Raw genomic sequence first — 26,013 nt, forward strand, 5'->3', positions numbered from 1 at the left:
ATCCTAAGGTCGTATCTGTTATGCTGACAAATTCTGTTCCCTGCTCCCCTTTGTGTAAATCTTATCTGCTGTGTTTCATTATAAGACCGTTGGATGAAGGGGAAGGCATTGTTTTGCTATATGTTTATGTAGCACTCTGCGCAATAGCATCCTAGTCTATGGTTTGGGCTGCCAGGTGCTCTGCTAATGCAAATAATATATATAAGTGGAGCACATGCTCCTTGGGCACAGACCACATGTGAGGTAAATAGGATTACATCCTGCAGGTTAAAACTAGCCTACTATGGTAATACAAAAATGTACACCAGCCACATGACCCAAGGGGATCTTCTTGACTGCCTCTTGATAACGCAGGCTACAGAGCAGTTGTCTGACCAAAGGAGAACTAAGCCGTTCTTGAATTTCACACCTTAAAACATCAATGCTACTGAGGCAGGAGAAATTTCCCGTTAAATGATTCACAGACTTAATCCCTTTGATATTCGATTGGCTGACCACAACTTAGCACAGCATGCTGCTGGAATACATCTTTAACTCTGACTCCCAGAAAGATCTCATTCCCACTGGAATTCTGGTGCAGAGGCCAGGATTAAAACCAGATCTCACTGGGATGGGAGGAAGGTACAAGACTGAGAGCAGCAAGATCTGGTTTATGAACTCCTGTCTCTGCCACATTTTAGAAGTATTTCTTTGTGTTAGCCTTGGAAAAACTATTTAATTCCTTAATGTTTTAGTTCTTCATCTGTGAGTCAGTGATGATAGTTTTTCATTCTCTCTCCATGACCCCTTACTGTTCATCAGGCTGCAAGATATTCAAAGTACAAGCTACAAAGCCCTGAATGCTTATCTGTCCAAAGATGAAGCCTCTATGATCTATCAAAATACGTATGTTAGGGATATAAGTAGAGCTGAGGAAAATCATTTCATTCTTCTAAATATAGACACAAATTAAGGGGAACAGAAATGTGTCTCAGAAAAACAACAACAAAAAAATAAAAACAAACAAACAAAAAAAAAACCACACCAAAACAATCAAATAAAAAAAAAAAACATAAAAAAATTCCAAAGGAGAAAAAACACCTTCCCCCCTGACAGAAAAGGAATATAGCATTTGCAGTGTAACTGTATGCACTTTCAACACTGTCGGTACTGAAAGACAAGGTTTCCTTATGTATTGCTGGGGAAAATTATATGAATGCTACAAAACCCAATTCTACATAGAACTTCAGAGGAAATCTTCTGACTTATCTTCCTTTTGTAGGATTTCCATTGTGCCTGCTTCAGCTTTCAATAAAATCAGTGTTTTTTTACTGGCCACCATTAATTTGCTGCAGAAATACGTATTATGGGCAAAGCACGCTACTTAAAAACCACCCCAGAAAACGTGGCTGAACTCACCAAACTTTCCTGTGTCCACACACAAAGCAAGCTGACTGTTAAAAGAGAAAACCAAACAAATCCACCACTAGATAAAACCAAGGAGATATAAGACTTCAGAGCACTATCACGTTTCACACCGGCTGCGCTGTTAAATCCTTGTCAGAGCCCTCACTTGCCATTGACATTGCCAAACCCCCAGCCCCAGATGTGCAGCCACCCAGCCCAGTCCTTGGTGCCCCTCAGGGACAGAGGCAAACTGTACAGCGCAGACAAGGCTGTGTGAGGGGCTTCTCCTAACTGCGCTGCAGGGACGAGTTGCTGAGATCTGTTCACATCCTTGGGAATTATGAATTTACGGGGCTGCCTGCAAGCTGAGACTGGTGCCTGCTGCATCCCAGGAACAGAGGCAGGGAGGAGCCCTTCTACAACCGGGCTCTGGTCTCACACAGTAAGTAGCAATTAGCTGCATAACCTTCCAGCCGAGGCAGAAACCCATATCCAAGCGCACGCCTTCTCTCTTCCAGGCTTGGGAAGCAACAAGCACCCAATTCACATGGGTGGGATGCTGTTACCTGCCTTCTCCCAGAGCAAAAGATGAGCGCTCACAGCTGGGAGGTCATCCTGTTAGTTGCTGCTTCTCCACTGAGACGAGGGTCGCACGATACTGGAAGGTAATAGGCACTTGTCTTAGCACTACTAATTGCTACCTGTCAACGGGTATCAGTGCTGGCTTTTTGAGTGGTTTGGTTTGTTGTTGTTTTTTTTTTCTTCTCCCACACCCACAGTGGGCTTCAGTGACCCCAAATATTCAGCTAAGGGGTGCCGGTACCTCCCAGCAGAGTGGTACTCACTTGGTCTCTGGCTAGAGGTCACCAAGGTCTAAAGGTGTGAAGGAGGTGGTATGAGTCAGTGCTTCCTGCTTCTCAGGTTCTGGCACCTGATACCTCACAGCTGAAACTGAGGTACGTATAAGTACAGCAGGCCAGTTGATTTGCCAGGCTTGAAGGCAAAGTCTCTTTCCCAAGCGATACATTCAAAGTCCATATAACTACTGTTAATATAATGGAAGGCTCTAAAAACACTGATCGAGTAAATACCTGTGCCTGTATAATTAATCATTTTCTCTACAACGTGACAAGCAATGAATGGATTCACAATGGGCTTTCTTTAATACCATTTCTGTCAGAGACACCACAAATTTCGCCATCGCTGCAGAATATTCCTGCAATCCTGTCATATGGTATCTTATAGCCTATATTATTTTTAACATTAATATTGAGACAGTAGACCGGTTTTTGTCATTCTTCATCTAAAGGCACCAAAGATAATTATTAAAATATATCTGTGTGAAGATAAAATCTTATATTGCACAACCTGGTGATGGGCTATAGAAACTGGATTAAAAGTCTTCCCATAAATATTACACTGTTTCCCCTTTGTGTACAGATAAAAGCACTTTTCAAACCATGTTGATTTTAGATGCTTAAAAAAGACAAAAATAAAGGGACAATATCACACAGTCATTGGCAGAGTTGGAAATAGAAATTTGATTCCATTTTATACTCGTTTGAGTTGATCACAGCTGCTTTGATCATTGCAATCCAAAGGTAACATACACAGACTTTACACTTTAACTGGGGAAAATGTCTCTGAACTATGCCTTTTGTGGTACCGCTGAGCAAAGAGAAAAAGCCAAGGGAGAGAGGCACCTGAATCTGTGCCCCCTTTGCAGGTGCTATCCGAGCTTCTTTTGCCATCTACCTCTCTAAAGCCAAACGTGCAAAAAAAAAAAAAAAGGGAAAACTGCTACATTCCGTAATAAGACAAGTGTGTTCATATTAGCTGCTGTGGTCGTGTGACTAGTTCAGCCATGTTAATCGAGCTCATCCTGCCTCAAGTCATGTACTGAAGACACATACCATAATTTGGAATGCCTGAAGACATAGACAGAGAGGGTTTGAAACCATATGGGCAAAATTCCTCTTAGACAAGCCAAGAAATGCTTCTATACCTGTATGTGTTGGTCAGATACAGTTGCAGTCTTTAGTGATGTCATCCATCATTTCACCTGAGGTAATGCTAATATATTTCAGGAATACTAAAGTCCAATTCTCTAAATTATAATCATCTTTGTTTTCTTTGAGCATCCTTATGTCTTCTTTCAGAAACTCCTTAAATAACAAAGAAATCATATACATGGATGTAAAATATTTTTCGTATTTTTGGTGCTTTAGAGAAAACAACAGGCTTTGATATAAATCCTATGGACCTCAGCACTTTGAGTTCCAGAGATATTTATCTCAACATGTCCTGAAGCCATCACCCCTAGAACATCTTTCCTCCATGGAAAAAGCAAAGCATGGAAGTTTGGGCTGGAAAAGACAGTCTGCTGCTGCCACTTTTGTCTGTATTATATCACCAGGCTCTTACACAGGATTTTGGTAGTTAAGGAATAATGACTGTAGAACAACACACTGCTCCTAATCATATAAATGCAAAAACTGTTCCCTGTCTCAGTCTTTCCCAAGTATTTCTCATCAGTGATTATAGAAGTTTTGGGTGGAAGAGCAGGGACAGTCCGTGACAGCAACTGCGGCATATATCTGATCACTGTTGTGCTGCTAATTGTGGCTTGGATCAGAATGGTGGAAAATTACCAAAGCTGTCAAACAAAGAATATTAACTGCAGAAGTGAGCTGGTCAAAAGGAACAGAAATCAAAGTACAATAATAAAGATAAAGATAAGGGCAAGAACTAACAGAAAGTTTAGAAATGCTATTACGGTCATTTCTTTGGATGTCCAGAAGTGGTTGGATAGGATGTCATTTATGCGGATGTTTACTAGGACAAAAAACCAGAGGAGAGACATGAATGTTCTGGGTGGACGTCATAATGAAAGACATAGCTCAAAAGCATGTCTAAAGAAATAAAGTAATGACGCTGGTTACGAGAGAAAAAGCAGTGGAAAGGCATCATTTGAACCTTATTGTTACTGCATAGCTGATATAGAAAAATTAAAAACAAACAAACAAAAACAACCTGAAAAAACAAAACAAAACAAAACAAAACAAAACAAAACAAAACAAAACAAAACAAAACAAGAATGTACATGTCTGAATAACAGCTGTCCTTCTTTTGTGTATGAGCAAGAGAGGGGCATCATCCAGAACCGCAAGTGTAGCCTATGCGTGTCATGTACAGACTAGACATCAAATACACATGATTTAAAATGCACCAGCTGACAAAGAGCGTTGTAGGGGTTTTTCCCTCACGTTTTCAATTAGCTCGGTCTGAACTGTGGGATTATAATTTGACAGTAGTCTACATCTGTTGAATCACACCATGCTTTCTTATATATATACTGATTGGACCCGTGTCTGCGTCAAAGGAGAGTGTCTTAGCTATCTTTAATATTTGTTCTCTTTTGCTTCCAAGAACAGCAGGTTGGTAACAGTTGGTTGCAAACATACGATGGTTAGTTGGTTGCATTACATCCATAGCTACTGGAAGCGTAAATAAGCTGTATTCTTGCAAGGATGCACTCACTTCTGCTTCTGGTCTTCCCAAGAAGTATATTCTTTATGAAGAGTCATTAACAGGGAATGTCTGCCATCCTTTTCAGAAACCAAGGATTCCCCCCAGGCTAGGGAAGATACTTCTCACTGCTAAGGTGGAAAGATTCAAACGTAGCGTGGCAGACCAGCCAGTGTCATGCCACTCCTTGTCCCTAGGGTATACTGAAGCAACATTACCAATGGTGAAGGATATGCTCTATGAAGAATATGGTCTTAAAAGGAGAATATAGTGTCTCTTTTCACTGGACAAGGAAAAAACAAAAAAATGTAGGTCCTATATGTTTAAGCTATGCATTTTGTGTCCCTGTTCCAAATATGAACTTGTACAGCTATATCAGCTAAATCAAAAAATCTGCATTTCATTTCATACCATAAGACTTGGAAAATGTGTTACTACTCACCTTAAAAGACAAGTTTACGTACAATATCTCGAAAACTGTTTGACAACAGAAGGTCGGGTGTGACATATATTTGACATCCTAAAACCTCAAACTAGTAAAACTTTGAGGTCAAGAAAAGGTAAAATCAGAATAACCCTCTTGAGATTTTTATTGTGTATGATAGGACCACAAATAAACTTTAAGTCCCCCAGCTTCTAACATGCCTGAACTTGACTGAAAGCTAAAGAGAAAGCTTATCTATTGATTTTCACATGTAAGCTAAATGGTAAAATAACCTTGACTCATTAAAGATGTCAGTGTTGTAGATGATTCGGATATCTTTGTCATTTGAAAATAACGTATGGATAATTTACTCAAGTTGAATTATTCTTAAGTAATTTGCAATGCTGCAAAGCTTCAGATTTTTCACCTTCACGATTACCTAGAATACTTTAGCATTAATCACAATATTCAGCAGCAGAAAGAAATGCTAGTCGTCTTATTGAATCTGTACGAAGAGAAATATTTCTTTTTACACTTTTAAGTTTTACAGTGCATTGCTTGTGGAGATTTTGCCAGTGTGTGCACAAAAAAAAAAAAATTAATTATAAGTAGGAATATATGATTCAAAATTGCAAATTATTTTGCAAATAATAGGTCAGCTGTAAAATATCCAGAATGCCTTATGAAAGAGTGTCAGTGCTTGCGCATGTGTAGTATAAATATTACCTATCTAGCCTGTCACATCTAGTCTGTGAGGAGACCAAGATTTTATTTCTAATTGGTTTTTTTATTACTATCAAATAAAAAAGCTCCGTTCATAAAAAATGATTAGGGCAGTTTCACCAGAAATGTCGTGGTCTGGGATTGCACCTTTTCCTAGGGAGAGTTGCCATCTCTTTTCTTACTGAGAAAGAATTAATCTTTCCCCACATTTGGCAGAATTATTTTAGCAATGCCCCTTGATCTGTTCAGCTTCTAAAAGGATACAAGAGAGTCAGCCAATAATTAAAAAAAAAAAAAATGCTCAGACTGCATGGGGTAATGAAACAGTAGGTTTCACGGTAAAGAAAGTTCCCTTATAGGAAAAAATATGTGTTCACACACATCAGATATGACACTGGTATTCATACGCTACATAAGTAAACTTTTGGGGCAATTTACAATATTCAAAGGATAAAAATAGGTGTTCCTTATCCTAAGGCTTTATAGCAGCTTATTCACACCTGAAGTGGAAGATCTATGATGGCCCAAGTATGAAGAAGATACTGAGAGTGGGTGGGCTTGTGCAACAGGAACTGTGACATCCCAAACAGAATATGATGTTTGTGCAACATTATCTTTATATCTGGAGTATTTCCGCATGTGGAATTTAAAGATTTATACAACAACACTGGAGGGAATTGGGTGGGTGGAATGGGCAAGGTCCTTCTGAGATCCCCAATCTGAATAAGGCTTTCTAGCCTATTTAGAGGCAGTCCTTGTCATGGCACCCATATCACAGAATCACAGAATCACAGAATTATCAGAGTTGGAAGGGACCTCTAGAGATCATCTAGTCCAACTCTCCTGCTAAAGCAGGATTGCCTAGAGCACATTACTCAGGACTGCATCCAGGCAGGTCTTGAAAATCTCCAGGGAAGGGGACTCCACAACCTCCCTGGGCAGCCTGTGCCAGTGCTCTGTCACCCTCACCGTAAAGAACTGTTTCCGTGTATTTGAACGGAACTTCCTGTGTTCTAACTTGTGCCCATTGCCCCTCGTCCTGTCACCTGGAACCAATGAAAAGAGCCTGGCTCCATCCTTCTTCAACCCACACTTTAGATACTTGTATGCCATAATAAGGTCTCCCCTCAGCCTTCTCTTCTCCAGGCTAAAGAGTCCCAGCTCTCTCAGCCTTTCCTCATAAGGGAGGTGCTCCAAGCCCTTAATCATCTTAGTTGCCCTTCGCTGGACTCGCTCCAGCAGTTCCCTGTCCCTCTTGAACTGGGGAGCCCAAAACTGGACACAGTATTCCAGTTGTGGCCTCACCAGTGCAGAGTAGAGGGGGAGAATGACCTCCCTCGACCTACTGGCCCCACTCTTCCCTATGCAGCCCAGGATTCCATTGGCCTTTTTGGCGACAAGGGCACATTGCTGGGCCATGGATAATTTACTGTCTACCACAACCCCCAGATCCTTCTCCTCCAAGCTATCTCCCAGCAGGTCAGCCCCTAACCTGTACTGGTGCCTAGCATTCTTCCTCCCCAGGTGCAGGACCTTGCACTTGGTTTTGTTGAACCTCATTAGGTTCTTCTCTGCCCAGCTCTCCAGCCTGTCCAGGTCACGCTGGATGGCAGCACGGCCCTCTGGGGTGTCAGCCACCCCACCCAGTTTGGTATCATCAGCAAACTTGCTGAGGATACACTCTGTCCCCTCATCCAGGTCATTAATACCATGAGATGGTATTTTTAAGCGGCGTGTCACAAGAACAGCCAAGACATCTGAAACTCAGCCTGCTTCAGAGTGCTGTCAGCTTGTACGCAGATGCTTCATAGCCTCTTCAGATTTTCTCTTGTATATTTGTATCAAAAACACAATATCTGAATTGCTGATGGATTTCAGAACCATCAAATGTAAATTAATTACTCTTGGTTCTAAAATCTCTAAAGGTTTGTGTGCAGGCTTTGGCTAAGGAAGGCAGGAATGCTTAGGAAAGGAGGGAAAGGGGGAGGAAGGCTGGGTGAATGTTCTTTAGGGATCTAAAAAAACCCAATTTGCACTTCCAGGGAGACACATGACGAGAGAGTTTGGCTTAGGAAACCGCTGGGTGAAACTGAAGCAACATATTAGGTGGAATTTGTGTCTGTGCTCCTGCCAGTGCTTGAGTTATTGGGAACACTACAAATCTAGAAATGAAACTTTGCTGCAACTTGTGATGCTTCTAATTAAGTCAGGCTGTGTTTACAGAGCTGTGTCCAGAGCTGTTTTCCTGTGCTTGAATTATGTTCGATCTCTCCCAGGAACGACTCTCTGTTAAGTTAGCATTTTGCTAAGGAACACTCAGTAAGAGTTTTAAGATTCCCCTCCATATACAAAAGGGAATACTTGGTGAGGAATCCGGTGCTGGTCTGAATCAGTTAAGAGCTCTGCGGGTTGTTTTTTTCTGCCCCCCAAAGGATCACATCAGGGAGAGCCTACAAAAGGAAGAATCAACCTGCTGAAAGAAAAACAATGAAAATAGCTTTATTTGGTAAAAATGAAAAACTTCAAGGTTTCTTTTCTCATGAATTTCTACTGAAGAAAAACATAAGGTAGTGTCTGTGACCACAGCTAGGAGAAAAGTTGACTGAATATTGACAGACACCACAAAAACTGGGTTAAAAGCTTGATGTTTTGAGGACACATATTGTTCTTAGAACAAACATGATTGCAGAATGGTACAAACTCCACTAGGGAAATCAGCTAAAAGGGTGAGCGTTCTCTGAATATATGGCAGCTTTGAAGAAGTTGGCAGGAGTGTATCTTTTCGGGACAGTCATATATCAGGCATTATGGGATGGGAATGTTTATGACATGTGAAATTGTCACCTGTGAAAGCTTGCAACCTGCGCAGAGACAACCGTACACACACAAGTACTTTAGCGTTTGGAGGTTAGAAAAGAATAGTCATCTAAACCTTTGTTGTAACAGTAGGGATTATATTTTTGAAGTGGTAAACAAAATACGCAGCGGTTTTGGAATAAAGCTTTTTTTTTTTTTTTTTTAAGTATCCATCTGAAGAAAGTGGGGCAGCAGCCCTTGAGTCAAATTGTAGATGGCAAAGACATATTTTTACTTTAAAACAATGTTATAAGATACAAGTCTGCTGCAAAAATCCACCTTCAACAGAGACAGTGACGAAGCTGTCGGTCTTCCTTCCTCTGCATATAACTTTCCTGGGACGATGAGCATGGTAAAACAAGTGAGGAGCAGAGAGCATAATGTAAGGTGAATGGACACCAGGGCGATGGGCAAGCAGAAAGACATCTCTCTCTGTTTGGTAGAATACAGATTAAAAGGAAGAATGGATGACTGTTTCAATATTAAGCTGATTTTACTTGTTTTATTAGTTAAATACAATTGTTTAGCTTAATTTAAAACTAATAGTAATAGTTCACCTGCAAGAAGAAGTGGCTTAGTCAGGGTCCACAAAATTTTCCCTTAGATTCCAAGTAGAAGACTTCCAAAACTAGAGACCACCGCTGATACAAAAAATACTTGTCCAGGAATTTGTCTTGGTATCACACATGCGATAAATCCAAACACAGAGGCATTTCTATTGAGCATTTATTAACAAAAGACAATAATGCAAGCGAAACATGAAGTGGTTTACTCAGAATTGATAGGATTTGTCATATGAATGGACAATTAAAACTAACAATTAAAACCAATTTTGCAAGGATACAATGTAACAGAACACACTAGGTGACACATTACATCAGAGATCAATTGGGTCAGATATTATTCAAAGTCAGAAAGGTGTTTATGGGTTTAAGTTGTGCCTGCTACCAAGTTTTGATGGTGTTGCAGGTGTGCATCTGACACAAAATACCTGTTCACACCAGCAAGCAGCATCGAGGGCTCCATTAGAATTCACCCATGGGAAAACTTGTTTCATTAGAATGTAAAACAGTTATTCGATTGTCATTTCATGCAGCCAGTTTTAAAGCTATCTGAGTTTCTAAAGACAATAGAGAAAATATTTCATCAAAGATGGATAATTTGATACGAGGCATCTGATATGAGGCAAAGAGCAGGGAGTTGGACTCGATGATCCTTATGGGTCCATTCCAACTTGAGATATTCTCTGATTCTATGATCTTTTTTTGATAAATAAAGTGATTTTCTGACTTCAGAATTTTTAAAATGCAAATGCAGCAGTGTTGGTGACTGCTATAATCACTGTTGTATTAAAGCACCTGATTTTCCCTACCTGTTGGTAGGACTGGCATGCACATTTAACTTATGAAGTGGAAATTTCTCAAGGATATCCTGATAGATATCAATGAAATTAGAACTCGAGAGACAAGAAAAAAAATGTTATATTGGATTTCTTGGCTTTGAGCTGATATAGGCACAATAAACCAAATAATACTATATGATGGAAGGAAAAATGGGAAAGCAAATGGAAGTGGATATAAGCTGCAAGTTAAAACCTCTAGGAGAAGTAAAGGAAAGCCAAAGGTTTCAATGAAATATCAATTGCCCATAGAATTAAAAGTAGTAAGAATGCTTTAAAAATCTTATTGGTAACATGTACAGGTTCACTGCTAGGTTTGTTTGATCAAATACTGATGTATAAAGACAGGAATGTTCAGCAGATATTTCAGTTATTTATTTGAAATAAAACAGAGAGATGTATCCGTCCCATGTGATGCTGTTGTAATTGAAACTTTACCCTCTGTAGCAAAGGTTTTTGCTGGAATTAAACATTTTTAAGTTAACTGGCCAAGATATCTTACACTCAGGAACTGTGCAGAATCTCTCTAAAGCATAAATGTTAACCATAAAGAAATGGAAAACAGGGCAAATTCCAAAGGACTAGAAGACTGTAAATTATTTCCAAATATTTCAAAGGGTACAGAAGATCAACCAGAGAGTTACTAACGGGACAAAATTATATTAATTTTAAGTAAAAAATAGAACAGTTAATTTAAACCATTACTCACGAAGTAAGTAGAAATGTAATTATAAAAAGAGGCAAAAATATAGTCAAATGCCACTCAGCATTACTTTCTGAAAGACAGCGGTTGTCATCAAGTTGTATGGGGTTTTTTGTTTGAGTCTTTTAATAGGATTAAAGACCTCGGTGATGAAAACATTCTGCAGGTAGCAGGGAATTCTTCCAGCCAACTGACTTACTACTAAAAGATATTATGGTTAAAAAGCTTGAGTTCTATGGGGTTAACAGGCCATACAAATTTGGCTTATAGACAGATCATAGAAATTAGTTGTTTATGCCGAGATACGGCGAAGGGACTTTTTCAGTCAGACCCTGAGTTTCTAATCTGGATCTGCTGTTAGCCAACCTCTTTATCAAGAATGTAGATGCTAATATCACGTCTTTCCAGCTTGCAGATGACACAAAGGTTGGTGGGGTTAAAATGATGAGGATGTCTGACTTTTACTTGAATGGTTTATTAAAATGGGTATGGTTTTGCACTTCTTGATACAATGCAATATTATTAAACGTATTATATCAGAGAGTGAAAAGTAAAGTAGGCCCTGGTTAGAGGATTGGATAATACTGGGCAGCAGTAACTCAGTGTTGAAACATAATACTGAGTCAGTCAGAGACAACTGCCGACCTTGAGGTCTTTCTGCAGGATCTGCCTCCATGGCTTACACGTCCCTTTGGTATGAAAATAAAGCTGATACCAGGTAGCAGTGTGGAACTCATTTTCACTCGGTACATAGCACAGGAAAACTGTGAGTAGGATATGTATCCACCCATACTTCAGGAAGGATGTAGAAAACAGTAGAGAGAGAGATGAAAAGAATATAGACAGGGACTGGGGGGAAGAAAGAGGAAATATGTGTTAGGATCCAAGGGCTAAGGCTCCTCAGGTATTTATTTTGTAAAATAAACCAAGTGAAACGTTAATCTCTCACAGAATATTTCCAAATCATGATGACAACTAAGCATGAAAACATATGGTAGATTTACCATTGGAGTCTTGAAGGCAAAATCATATATCCTTTAGAGAAACATGCACACTTCCAACCGAAGTGGAAAGCTCACTGACTCTGTGGCCCGTGCCTCTCTGCCGTGGTCCTTCATGGCTCTGGATTCTGTGGCTCCAGGTTAGGTGCTACTAGATTTGCAACTCCGTGGTACGATGGTATTATTAACCAAACCTACCCTTGCCTTTCAGCAAGCCACTGGTAAGAGTTAGGAAGGCTTTCTCTCTCCCCAGAGGCACAACTGGGCTGTTGCTTCCTTCCTACCACATCTCCTGATCCTCCAACAGCCCCTTGCAGGAATTTCTGACTAAGCATTAGGTTCCTTTTCACACGTCTGGCTAATCAAACTTACAGACAGAGCTTCCCGTGTAAATCCTAACTCATCAGTGTCAGTGCAGAATCCTCGGGCTTTCCAGGCCCATATTTCTCCTGTAGCTGCTGGCTTCCCGAGCTCCATGCAATTTTGCTTTATGTGTAATGTTAGATCCCTAGGCTCAGCACAGGATTTCTTGTGTAACAATTTGGATTACGGACTGCATAAATGATTCCTTTTGTGAGAGGGGTGTTTTCTGAACAAAATTCTGTCCCTTTTCACCCTTACCCTATTTCTCTGTTTCCCTACCTTCCAGTCTGCTTTCAGCTGCTGCCTCAGAAAATGGATATCCTGAAATCTTACAGCAGTTCTAACTGTGTTTCGAGGAAAGTACAGGTTGATAGACTGCAGTAAAACGTCATGATGACTTCACTATACCAAGGAGCTGATCTCAAGTGTTTTCAGCCATAACGTACCCAGTAACTGAAAATGGTTTGGGTTGTGGCACGGAGCTGTTGTCATAATGCTGGTCAGAATTTAGGTGTTAGCTTCTGGGGGGTGGAGGGAGCATATTAGTGTTTGGTTTTCGTCTTGCAACTTTGTTGATAGTAACATATATGTCAGCTATATTATCCTGTCTCAGACAAATACACACATGTTCTCACTCTGATGGTGGTTGTGCAAGGGTGTGAAATACATGAATGCATTCATGTATGAATATATTGTGCAGTAAAAATTACTGTTTCCAGCCTTCCATTCCTTTTCCCTTCTGCAAACCTTCATGTTTGTCTGACTCTGCTTGCTGGAAGAGAGGTTGATAATTTAGTAGTACTTCTTTGTGAGCCAAAATAATATTATGTATACCTTTTGAAAAATCACTTTTTTTTCCAAATAAATAAAAAGCCACATGGTGGAATATAACTTCTAATTTGATGACAAAACAAGCTCCAACACTGCATTGTTTTGTTTGGGGTTTTATTACATATTGTTGCATTACACTTCATATTTCACGTGGTTAGTGCTCAGCTCTACCTGAGCAATTTAGGTACCATGACTTTGTTTCTATTTCTGCTCTACTTTCCACTAAAATATCAAATGTTTTGAAAATGATTTCGGAGGAAAAATAACATTCGTTACAGCAATATGTTTCATCATCGTCCAGGATATCCTCTGTATCGCTCTATCCATTCAGGGTGCTGCTTCAATTAATGCAATCATTCTGTAACCTGGCCTTTCATAGCAATAATACTGGCCTTTATGTAGCCTGTCTCCTGTTTTCTATTGTATAAAACTTTTCACTGTGGATCTCAGCATGGTTTCAGAAATGCATCTGTCTCGTTCTTTATTTTATCACACAACCTTGAAATAAGAAGTTAATTTCTATCACAAACTTGACCTTTAATGCCGTTGAGCCTTATCTTTTCTCATACTTTTTCTTTAACCTTCGAAGATACAAAAGGCATCTAAAACCCATACAGAGCGTTAAATCCTAAATATTTTCTAAGCAGCTATGATCTACTTGCCACATTAGAGTTGTAAATTAAGGTCTCATGTGTTGCAGAAACCAGCCTTCCATATCACAGTTTTCTCCCCTGAATGAGGCAAGAGTCAGTCAGTAAATATATGTGGTCAACCTCAGATTTGCCTCACTGGGAGTTCACATGTATTTTTAACTGCCTTCAATTGTTAATGTATTCCTCAAATGAGATGCATCACCTTGAAGAATGACTTTTTGCCCTCTGGGAATACGCCAAACAAGTATTTCATTCACTATGATAATCAGTTCTACCTCCAGCAACATATGAAACCCAAATTTAATAGGCACTAGTGATTAGGTTTTAAGACACAGAGTCATCACTGTCCACCGTAACAATAATAATAATAATAATAATAATAATAATAATAATAATAATAATGAAAAACAGGAGAAAAAAAGCCGTACATTTGCTTTTAGGAATGATTAATAAAAGCAATGTAACTATCAACAATTTGGAGATATGTTTAATAAATACCATGTGTCTTGTCATTAAGGAAAAAAATGATAGCAGCCTTTTTTATGGATTTAGAAATTTTCTTGAGCATAAATAAAAGCTACTACTTAAGTTTTCCGACATGACTTAGTTGTATATTCCTGGAGGACAAAAAAAAAAAAAAAAAAAAAAAAAAAAGGAGGGGGGGAACTGCATATTATATTATTTAAAAGCTTGTAATTATAAAATTTATAATGAAAGAAAGAATGTGGGAGAGTAAAGGAGAAAATTGAGCTCCCTGTATGGTTTTCAGTGTAAAAATTACCTGAGATCTTTCTGAACTTAAACTTTTATGGAAAGCAGAAAGGATGTTACGCGACATTATGGAAAATAAAGAATCAGCCTTTAAATCAGCAGCTTAGGTTGTGGACAGTAAATGATACAGTGGTTCCACTTTCTTGGAACTGAGAAGCAGAAGAAAATGAAGAAAGATGCCAGTGACAGGGTGAGGATGATGGGAGCAGGCTAGCATTATGAATGATATGTTAAGTGATTGGCTCAGATGGAATCATGGGATTGCTGCCTTTTGCAGATGCTGATTTTCATCTATATTGTTTGCCTCTTTCTCGGCAAGGCCTAACATATGCAGAACGTGTGTGTGTGTGCGCATGAGCAATATAGACAAATACAGACATATATTTATATGATACGTTATATATTCTTCTGTGTTTAGAAGCCACCTTATCCCCTTTAATGTCCTTACACCCAATCCATTTAGCTAATCAGGAAAGCTTACTACGGCATAAACCAGTAAACTGTGTTTTACATGAATTAATATCCTCCTGCTTTCCTTTTTTGGGGAAGTATAACATTTCTTTTTTCATTTTTCTGCCGTACTGAAAGGGAAAATGGTTTGGGTTGGTTTTGTCGTGGCTTTTTTTTTCACTAATTACTAATTCTGAAAGGTATCTTCTGATCTGCTAAACCGCATAAATACAAGAAATAGTATCTCTACTTAATAGCAACGTGTTGTCTAATAGGAAGACATTCTGAGGTCCTGTTACGTTTTCTTTGATGTGCTTTAAGCTGCATACCGTGCATTCTCTGCTTTCAAACTATCAGGCATTACCGGCTTCATTTAGTCTGCCTGCTTCTTTGTGTGGACAAACAGAAAGATAAAATGATGCTTAACACTGATGAGATATATCAGAAACACATGCATGCAATTAAACATAAGACTAATTTTGAAGGGTTGTTTTACTAAGATTACCCTCAGCAGCATTTTTTGCATCATAAACAATCCCTTACTCCAAGCCTCATCTCTGAACATTAACTCCTTAGTGCCTCGTTCATTTATTTTGAGCCTGGCCCTGTATCCTTTGAATATTCTTGGTTTGTGATCGAAAAAATTTGAAATTTAGAGGGTGTATGGCTGTGTCACATATTAGTGTATAAAATAACACCTTAAACTGTTTTTCTGTAAGATTCTGATGTGAGAAAAAGGTCAAATCTCCCCTCATTTTATAAAATATACCACTATTTTTTTGCTGTGCAATTTAGGTACTGGTTTCATTTGTTGTGAAAGCATCTACCATCTAAAGACATATACACAAAAGGCATATAGGCATCTAAACACTAATAAGGATGTGCTGGGTTTCATCCGAGCAACTTGTTAGACATTATTCATTATTTGAATACTTATGATGGCCATGGTAATACTTAGGATACTGGGGTTTTTTTTGTGGTAATTCTGTTTGTGGCAAAAAAAATGCCAGATAACTGTTCGGTTTAAAGTTTCTTAGCTTAAAACTTTGCTCTAGATTGGGGTCAGCAGCATTTACGTAACTAATTTCTTGCTGTAATCCTATCTTTTCACTGAACATTTACCAATTGCTTGTGGGGAAAAATAATGAATTCCTTTTTTCAGAGCAATAAATATTGATAATTAAACTAATGAAGTATTATTATTTTTTCCAGGCTGGACATAGAATTGACCCAGGTGCTCATTATTAAAACTTTTTAATATATTTTTGCAGAATGAGAAAATGAACATCAGTGAACCAATATAATTAGCATGCCTTCTAAATAGATGATATAGTTATATACTTGTTAGTATTAGGAGACCCTACAAATTTCATTTACCAAGATACAGCCCAGCAGGCATTTTCTAGTGAAAAGGGCGCCTGTGAATCCCCAGTATACCACTCAGATCACCCCCTGAGGGGAAACGCAACTCGCATTCAAATCAAACGTTTTCCTATCAAATGCTCTACTAATGGCTTTCCTATGAGACCCCGGCCTGTCAGTCACCTACTACCTATTTAGACATGTTAAAACAGAATTCGTTGTTTATTTGTATTTCATTGAAGTGAGTCTGTTTTCTCATATTGAATTTGTATCCAAACCCCAGGTTGTCAATACTACTTAGTTAGATCCGCTGTTTGTTGTGTTTTTCTCTGCATGCGATCCAGGGGAAAAAAATAGTGTCACTCGTGCCAGTTGCAACCCTCCTATAAATCCTTAAGCAGTGTATTAACTAATTTTATAAAGTAACTAACATATAGACGTTGAAGGCTCTAGGAAACAGATTTAGCGGTGCCTTTGCTATGCTACGGTTTGCTTAGAAAGAAGCTGGAAAAATGACCAGTGTGAGGAAAAAAGAAGGGCGGGGGGGGGGAAGCCATTGTTTTTAATATTTCTCCTAAATTACGCTAAGTTTAATTGCCTCAGTTAAATAGAGCTCTACTTGTCAGTAGGCACATGTGACCGCTGTGATTTTTGTGAAAATTATTTAAATTAATTCTGTTAGCAACCTGTAAGTTAGTTTACTTGTGCTTAAGCCTAAATCTGTGCATTAAACATTCCATAAAAACAAGAACTAAGTGTTATGTTTGATATGCACTTCAAAAGCCTAAAAGGCCAAAGAAAGCCCTTCCTTAATTATTGAAGAAGTGTCTGTAAAGGAAACATGAGCAAATAGCATTCATGCTTTCATCCCCAGTAACCTTTTATTGTCCTTTTCTTCAGATGGCCAAGTCAGTATATTTAATAAAGGGAGCAGCAACCATCAAAGAAGGCAGGGGTCTAATAAATGGTCCTGATTAAAGGCCCTGACAGGGTATGAACTTTGCATAAATTTTCCTATGGTGTCAGGCTAGGATCCTGATTGAAAACCCATTAACATAATCACACATTTAGAGGAAATGCTGTAATGTATCAAAAACATTTCCCTTAGTGTAATAATTTTAAGGACATTAAAATGCAAATGATAATAAGGAGCTGTGTTTTAGTGATGTTCTGAAAGCCTGATTATTCAAATATTTAGTATGAAATATGGAAGCTCCTTTAACTAATGCATCTACATGATTTCAAAGATTTAATCTATATTTGTACTTGAAAGACTTTTATACCACTACTGAATATTTCCTGTTAATTTTAGACTTGCAAAATCCAGCAAGAAATTTAGTTTAAATGATAGTGCTAAGTGCTAAGACCTTTTAGCCTGCTTTAAAAATAAATAAATAAATAAATAAAAATCTGTGTTGAAACCAGGATACCAGCTACGCTCTTTCATGAAGTACTGAATTGTAAAGTCCATGTTTTGGTATTGCTTAGATTATAAAAATAGTTTGCAGAATTCAAATCATCCTTTTCTCTGTTTCTGTTAAAATATATGCTTAAAACAGATTGGCCATTGAATCACAGCGGTGATATTCTTTAATGCTAATTTTTAACAGTAAAAGAAACACTATCCTCCCACGCACAAATAGCCATAATTATGTAAAGAATGACTGCTTCAGACTGATGACTTTCAATATGCTTGAGTCTAGCATACTGGTATAAGGGGCCAGAAAGGTCAACAGTAATTCATAACTGCTATAAAATTGTGTAGCATCCTAGGGCTTCTGGAGGATGCTGACATTATCATGCTTCTTCTGCTGGTTTGTATATGTAAATTTGTGATAGGAAGTGCACTGCTTTGCCGTATCGCATGCAGAGCATCAATCAGGCAGTAGAATACATCAGAGTATTTTCATTATGCCTAGTTATTTACTGCATCAGAAGAAATTACCCTGGCAAGCCAAGCGGCCTTCTCTGGATAGCTTGATATGACCAACCAGGTTTCAGCTCAGGAGTCTTGTAAACATTACAGGATTAATCTCACAATCACAATCATCAATCTTTCCTAGTCCTGCCTGGGTGCAACTGCGGAGATTGGTAACCAGGCAATGTAGATTTAAATTTAACCCTGACCATCAAGAGCTATATGTCAGAACTGTGCACCATATTACAAACACCTATATTTTTACTCCAGCTTTAGTACAAAATGATGAAAACGTAAAATTTTTGCACTTCAAATTCATGTCTAATTTTTCACTCCCATTTTTCATGCATTACAGGGAAACGAGAAATATTCTGAAAAAGATACATTTCATAATACCAGACTCTAATGCTAAAATGATGCTCTGTGATGCCTAGAGCTAATGTATGTATTAGAGGCAACTGACACTGCAGTAAAATGTGGAGTAGTAATTCAGGTTCAGGACCAGACTTGGGCTCCTTGGCACCCAGCCATTAGAGGTTAGGGCACTGTAGGGGTAATGTACTTAGCCTCTAACAAATGGAGCATTAAATACATCACGCTGACTCATAGGTGGCACTGGCACCAGTTTCTGAAAGGACTGCTTGCTTGCCCTCTTGCCAAAGGAGGAAAGAAAAGGATTCTGGCACACCTAACCGCTACGTGTAAAAACGAGAAGCTGGGAAACGAGGGCAGCCTATATGAATGTACAGTATATAACCTAGTCTATTGAGATGATGCAAAAGATAACGTGCATTCTTTTTTTTTTTTTTTGAAGTCAGGTGAAAATAGTGGTGATAATGATCATTTTTCAATAGCCAAGAAACAATAAATATATGAGCAGATCACGTATGGAGACTGTGTGGCAGTTCAGTTTGAACTCTGATCTTTATTTTTACTCCTGTCCAAAATACTTTTTTGCATCATGCATCCTAAACATTTTTCTCCCTTTCTATCTCTCCCTCTGCCTGTGTTTCTCCCTCTGCCTCTGTCTCTGCCTCTCTCTGTCTTTCTCTTTCTCTTTCTCTCGCATATATAGTTCTGTTTTATAGAATGCCTATAGAAATTGTTAAAAAGCTTGGACTTACTTTTATGCTTAATAGAAATATGATTTTCTGTGATTTTGTGCCTTTCTTTTTATTTAATCAGAACTGCAGGCACTTTGCTGCTCCATATATGAATGCATTCCCTCTGTAATAGGCTCCTGCTTAGCAAGAGAGCTAGCCTTTGCCTACTAAATAATCCTTGTATAATATGCAGCCATCATACTCGTTTGGTCTTTAAGAAATGATGAAAACTCTGCAACACAGTGCTTAGCCAATGCAAACATTTGAAACCACTGATTTCAGAGATATTTCCTCTTTTATGCCAGCTGAAGGTCTTGTTTAGTGTGCTTTCCTTCTAGAGATGTGGTGACTGAACAGTTAAATGCAGAGAAGATGGGTGTATTGCAGTGCTTACTCCATTATTTCTGTCCACCGTCCTCCTCCCCCAAATTGATTTTTTATCTTTTTGACCATTTTTAAATAACTAATAGCGTGATATACTTTTGTGACTATATCTGGTCACATGCTGTTCTCTTCATAGGCTCAGTTAAACCCACAATACACAAGTCTTCCAGTGCAGATAAGACAAATGTGCTCCACCTCGCATGGTTCCACAGATCAGCTTGGTGCGTGTGGGGGCGTGAGGGGTGGGAAGCTCACCTGTTTGCAGGCAGGCGTCACAAAGCTCTCGAGGAGGCAAAAAATACATTGACACAATGAGCTAGCAACATAAGTCCCGGTTCTTTTTCGCTTGTTATCATAGCGAGATTGGGCATTTCTTTGACTGCAGGTTCATAGAAATGTCTTGGGTGGGCGGGAAGAGATGAGAACAGTACAAAATCTAGCCTGGACTATCCTTTTTGTACAGGGTACACCTCTTGTGCCTAGAAAATCTTCGGTCTCTGGGCAGCCACAGTGCTGTCCTATGAGCCCAGCTGTGGCATGGCAAATGCAACCCCCTGTCCTTCTGCTGTGCATTGTTAAGTTGGCTGTACTGGAGGTGGTGAGCAAGCACACAGCTCTGTAGGCACACACGGACACCCCAGACTCCTGACTCAACACTGGGCAGCTGTGGAGTTTACAGGCTTTGACCACAGCCCGCACGTAATGAAACAGTGCTGTCTCCACCCTCCTTGTAAAAACTCTTTAAAGCAAAAAAGCTCCGTTCTCTCTTCCCATCTTTCCAGAATTCCATTAAAAGAATAGATTAATCTTCTTGTTCAGTGCTAGAAGACAGTGATTATTATTTTTTCCACATTTAACAGTACCTGATGGCATGGAAGGAGAAGCTGGCTTATTGTAAACTACCACAGAAAGAAAGGCAGCCTGAAAATTCAGCCTTTTGCTAAGGATGAATCCATAGTATGACATAAGGCAGGTCGCCGGACTCTAAACTGGAAGGAAGCTTGCCCTAGAGAGTGTTGCAATACACATCAGCTTATTAATTTAGAGACCTATTAGTGACAGGCCACAAACCCACTCATAAATTTATAAAGAGTAAAGGACTGAACAGAATTGTTCAATGCCAGAAATTGCTCATGTGTTCGGTGAATTATGAAATATAAATTTTGAACCTCTTGTACTGGATACACCTAGAAAATTCTGAGCTGGTGATGTTTTATGGGCCAGGCAGATTTTTCTAAGCCTGTAAATGATGTTGCAGTGCGTACCATCTTATGAGGCGCTGCAGCTCTAGAAGAGGCAAGGGAAGCATTCCCTCTGGGGTCCCTCTGAGGTGCCTGAGCATTTCTAGCTGCTGCTGCCCCCACAGAAAAATATCAACACATAATGCCCAGTGGGAAGAGCCAAGAAGGTTAGCTGGTGTGCTGAGGAGGGAAAGCGGTTAAGGAAGCGCCCAACACCTGGAAGGACCCTTAGGCAGCGAGGAGATGCCATGACCACACATATTTCCATGACTCCTCTCTCCCAGTCTTCCCATTGCCATTTGCTAGAACCACTAGCACACTCAGTGAAAGTTTATCAGATGTGGCTGCAGGAGTTGCTGCTCCACCTGTCAGCAGCAGCGATGTAAGAGGGAACTCTCTAAAGCCCAACAGTTTGGCTACCGCTGACACTGCCTGTGTAATGTCCCATTAGAAAGGATATATGAGATCACTTTAACCAAGCACAGTTTTGCAAGGCTTAAATTCTGCTTGTCTAGACAAGAAGTTAGTATGCAGTAAGCAAGGGTGTGAATTAACAGAGCACTAACTACAGCACCTCACAGGACTGGGCTCCTTGTTTATGTGCTGTTTAGTTAATAAGTTTTTTAAGGAAGGTACTCTGTCTTCATTCCTCTCTAAACAAGTACCTTTTGGTATGGATATTCCTAGTGTGCATTGTTTGGAGCTACCCACTCCGCTTTCTACTAAAGGCTGTCCCTGTGCAGCGTAGCCAGAGTGTTATACATTCACATTAATGCTTACTAGTATCTATCGTCTCCATCTAGACAACCCCAGCCAAATGGTGGCAGAGCCTAAAGCAGGACCTGAAAGACATTCCTTTATACATAAGCCTGAGACTATCTCCCCGGTTATTGCCCCAGGCTAATCCCAAACTCAGTGGAGTTAGCACAGTACTGTGGGAGCAGTGATTTTTAAACAGCAATCAAAAGCAAGAAAAATCCTTAAAAATGTAGACAGGCATCAGTCTTGCTGGCTTACACCTAATTAATGAAATCTAGGACTCACTACTACTCCTTTCAGCAGCTGCATCCTGTACTCTCTAAAAAAAATCCAGAAAATTATATTCTTAGATTTGCTGCTCTGAACTTACACCTCTTAACTGTTTGGCTTTGTCTTATCTCTTGCATCAAACATGATCCAACTCTAACCTTCTCTCGCCTCCTCAGAGTAAATTTAGGATGCTCTAGGAATCTAACCTAGGCTATTATATAGTACCTATCAGTGCAGTATGTATGAGCTCAGCATCTCCCAAGTCCGGGTTCTTTGTTTGTATGCCACTTAGGTTATAAGGTCATATAGGAAAATATTCCGGCTTCTTCCCTGCCTTAATAGTCTAGCCTCCTGTTTGTACTACCCAAATAAATTGTAATCGTATTTAGATAAATTTCCAAAAATGTTTATCCGTTTTACCTATCCTCAACTTTACAATATTGGAGTCATTTAATGTGACGGTATTAGCTGCACTTTGGGGTTGTCCAGCTGTAGAAAAAAAAAAAAATAAAAAAAAGACCTTCACCACGTTGGGCAGAAGCTAGAAGTGTGTATGCGTTCTGCTTCACACAAATCTTTCAGCAGTCTTGGGGCTGCTGCCAGAAAGTAGATGGAGCACCCCACCCCACTAACAACCATGTTGGTGGTAATGACAGACTAGCAAATGTTTTATGATTCCACTGGAGCCTCATCCCTGAGCCTCTGTGTTTGTGAAACTCAGATGGAGAGTAGCATGGAGAAAGCCACATCCCCTGATGGGACAGAAAGCGCCTGCTAGTTTGTGTAGAGATTCCACCACAGCATATTTTTAATGACCACTTCAGACTAGTGACTGCTGCTTATGCACTGATGAATGTGTCCATGCTTAGTAGCTCTGGCAGAGCTGGAACAAACTAGAATAAGACTAGGCAGACCAGCTGGAAACCAGCCAGTCAACAAACCTACCATGCTGTTATAACGTAACAGAATTAATATTTTCCATGTCCTCAAAGTTCTTTACTTTGAACATAAGTAGTTTAGAGCAATAAAAGCTCAAACTGGGGGAACGTCGATCCTGATGAAAAATTAGCAGTTTTGGATCTTGATGCATTCTCCCTCTTTTCTAAACACTGAAACATTTCTTCTGTCTGCTTGGAAAATATATTAACTTGAAAACTTCAAAATACAATAAAATAATTTTGATTCGTAGTAACTATTCATGCTGGCATTTAGACCTAGGAATGTGTGTTTATTTTGATGTTCATTTTCCTCTTACCAAAACCACCGAAGTAAGCTTTAACTGCAGTAGCAGATATGCACAGTACATTCCTAAAACTAGATAAAATGTGGGTCCTGTGTTCAGATAATTCCTAGCTATGCTCAAAATATATGCAACTTAATGCTGCAACAAAATACGTGGAAAAACACTAAAATTAAGTTCCTAACTCCAGTTAATTGGTATCCCGCTCTCTTTTCCTCATTCTTCTTCCACTTCTTTCCTTGTTTACTGTAAAGAAAACATTTGATAAATCAGCTTTCAGTAGCCAAAAAAGGAGTTGAGAATACGGGTGTATTGGTACACAAATAAGTGATGCCCTATTTTCCTTTCAGTTGTCTAAGTTTTATCTCCATCCCAAAACATCTCTCTCTCCTTTTGCTCCCACTCATCATATCATATGAGGGCTCTCAGATTGTAAACTTCTTGGGTAGAAAATTTTCAAGTGTCCCTAATTCCATCAAAACATGTAGTATCTCCATAACTCTCATGCTGGAAAGTCAATTATGGATGTCTATAGAAAGATTCTACCCATAGCTTTGCTTAAGTTTAACAGGTTTTGGAGGCATATACTTTTTTTTTTTTTTACTTTTTTTTCTTCCCACTTCTCCTTCCTTTTTCCTTTTCTTTTTCCTTTCCTTTTTCCTCCTTGTCACTCCTCCTGAAGTTGCACTGTTACGGGAAGTTTTGCTTGTGAAAAGATGTGGTTTGCATTAGATCTTGAAGTATGCTAAATTTTCCTTCCAGAATCAGGAACCTAATACAGGAAAGAAACCCTTTTGAGCATTTGAATGAACATGGGTTCCATACACTTTAGCATTTTCAATAAGCACAGTTGCATTGGTGGATCTTGGATAGAAGCCAGTATCTAAAATGTTAAGGTCTTAAATATAAGGACCAGGAAGTTGATTTGTATCTGGATAATGAATGCAGAAATCCATTAGAGTGTGCAGATTTCCATTATGATCTCTTGGCAGGTTTTCCTGCTTAAGAGGTGGCCTGCTGAGTGTTGCACAAGATGAAACTTCTGTGGAGCCCTTAGCCCTAGTTAGCAACATGGAGATGATAAAAGCATGAATCACACTTTCCAGATCTTCCTTTGACAGGAATGGACACAGTCTCCTGGGAAAGTGGAAGTGCAACCATTTCTTACCACAATTATCTCTGTACGTCAGGACTATCAGTGAATCTAATGCAGCCTCAAGATTGTTCTCCATTATCGGCTAGTGGGGGATATCTTCAGTTGAAGGTACAGTCAACATTACTGATTGCTCCTTTCAGTGTTTTGCATTAACTTACTTTTCCCTTTAGGAGGTTGCTTTAAAAATTTTAAGCATCTTGTTCAGCTATCAGTGGCCTTTTAGCTACTCAGGTCCTTGCATCAATTTAAACTTTTTTTTCATAATTTTATGTTCCCTCTTTTGGGTGATAACATCAACTTTAGAGGCTAAGATGGAGGTGGTGGAGCTGGTGACAGTTCAGCAAAATTGTGGTATTGCAATTATCTCCACAGATCCAGTTGCCTCTGAAAAGGAGGGGTGAGATAAATCCTTGCAGGGCTTTGTATAGATAACCTCTAGATGGACAGCTATCTCACAATTCACTGAGATCTACTTAAAAATGGTTCTAAATCACCTTGGTTATTCCTTAACTAGTTCACTGGAGGCGACCCATTACCACCACCCAAGCAGTCTGCATTGTCTATTCCTGCACGTAGCCTGATGATGAGGGCTCCAATATGTTGATATGTCATATCTTTGAACCACCACATCCTCATTGACCAGTCAAGAAAAGGATTTTAGAGAATATTCAACAACAGGTGAGATCACTCCGGTCAAGTGTTTAGTGTCTTGAAAGATCTATTGCTCATTATGATGGGTGGGAGATTACTTTCTGTGAACCAGCATTTATGTTTCCGGTCATTAAAGTAGCCAGTTGCACTTTGCTAGCTTTTACTAGCTATTAGGGTCAGGAATTTTCTTAATAAATCATAACAGCATATGTGAAGACACTCTTTGCATCTCTTAAAGCATACAGCACATTATTGGCCATGTCTATGTAGGGTCCAGCTTTTTTTATTGAGTGTTTGTGCATTTTTCGAAATAAATTCCTGGGTACACAATACATTAAGGAAGAGGTCTGCATAGATTTTTTTAATACAGACTGAGGGCAGGTAAGATCCATTTTTCAGCTTTCTGAGATTGGACAAAAATGCAAAAATATGTATTTGTTTTTGTGATGGACACCCATGCACGTGTACAGTCATATACCAACAAAGAGAAGAAGCAATTTATTTCTAGCTTTTCTAGCCTGGTGAAGGAAGGAAGCCTGGAATTGTTTATTCCCCTTGGTCCAGTGCATTTAGAAACCAAAGACTGTACTTACCACAGGACTAAGAGCGGTAAAGGAGCTTCTATGATTGCGTTAGGCTGTGGTTTCTTCACTACGAGGAAAATTTTCATGAAAGACATGGCAGGACAGATTTATCCATCTAGAGTGGCTTAAACCATTTGGAACAGAGTCAAAAATCTCATCCTATAGAATATATATATATTTCTGTATATGATTGTTGGATGTGTAAATACAGTGTGTGTGTTTGCGCATTATGCTTGAGCTCAGACCTTATTCTTCCT

This window comes from Vanellus vanellus, assembly GCF_965231255.1.
Source record: "Vanellus vanellus genome assembly, chromosome: 2".
In the NCBI taxonomy this organism is placed as follows: Eukaryota; Metazoa; Chordata; class Aves; order Charadriiformes; family Charadriidae; genus Vanellus; species Vanellus vanellus.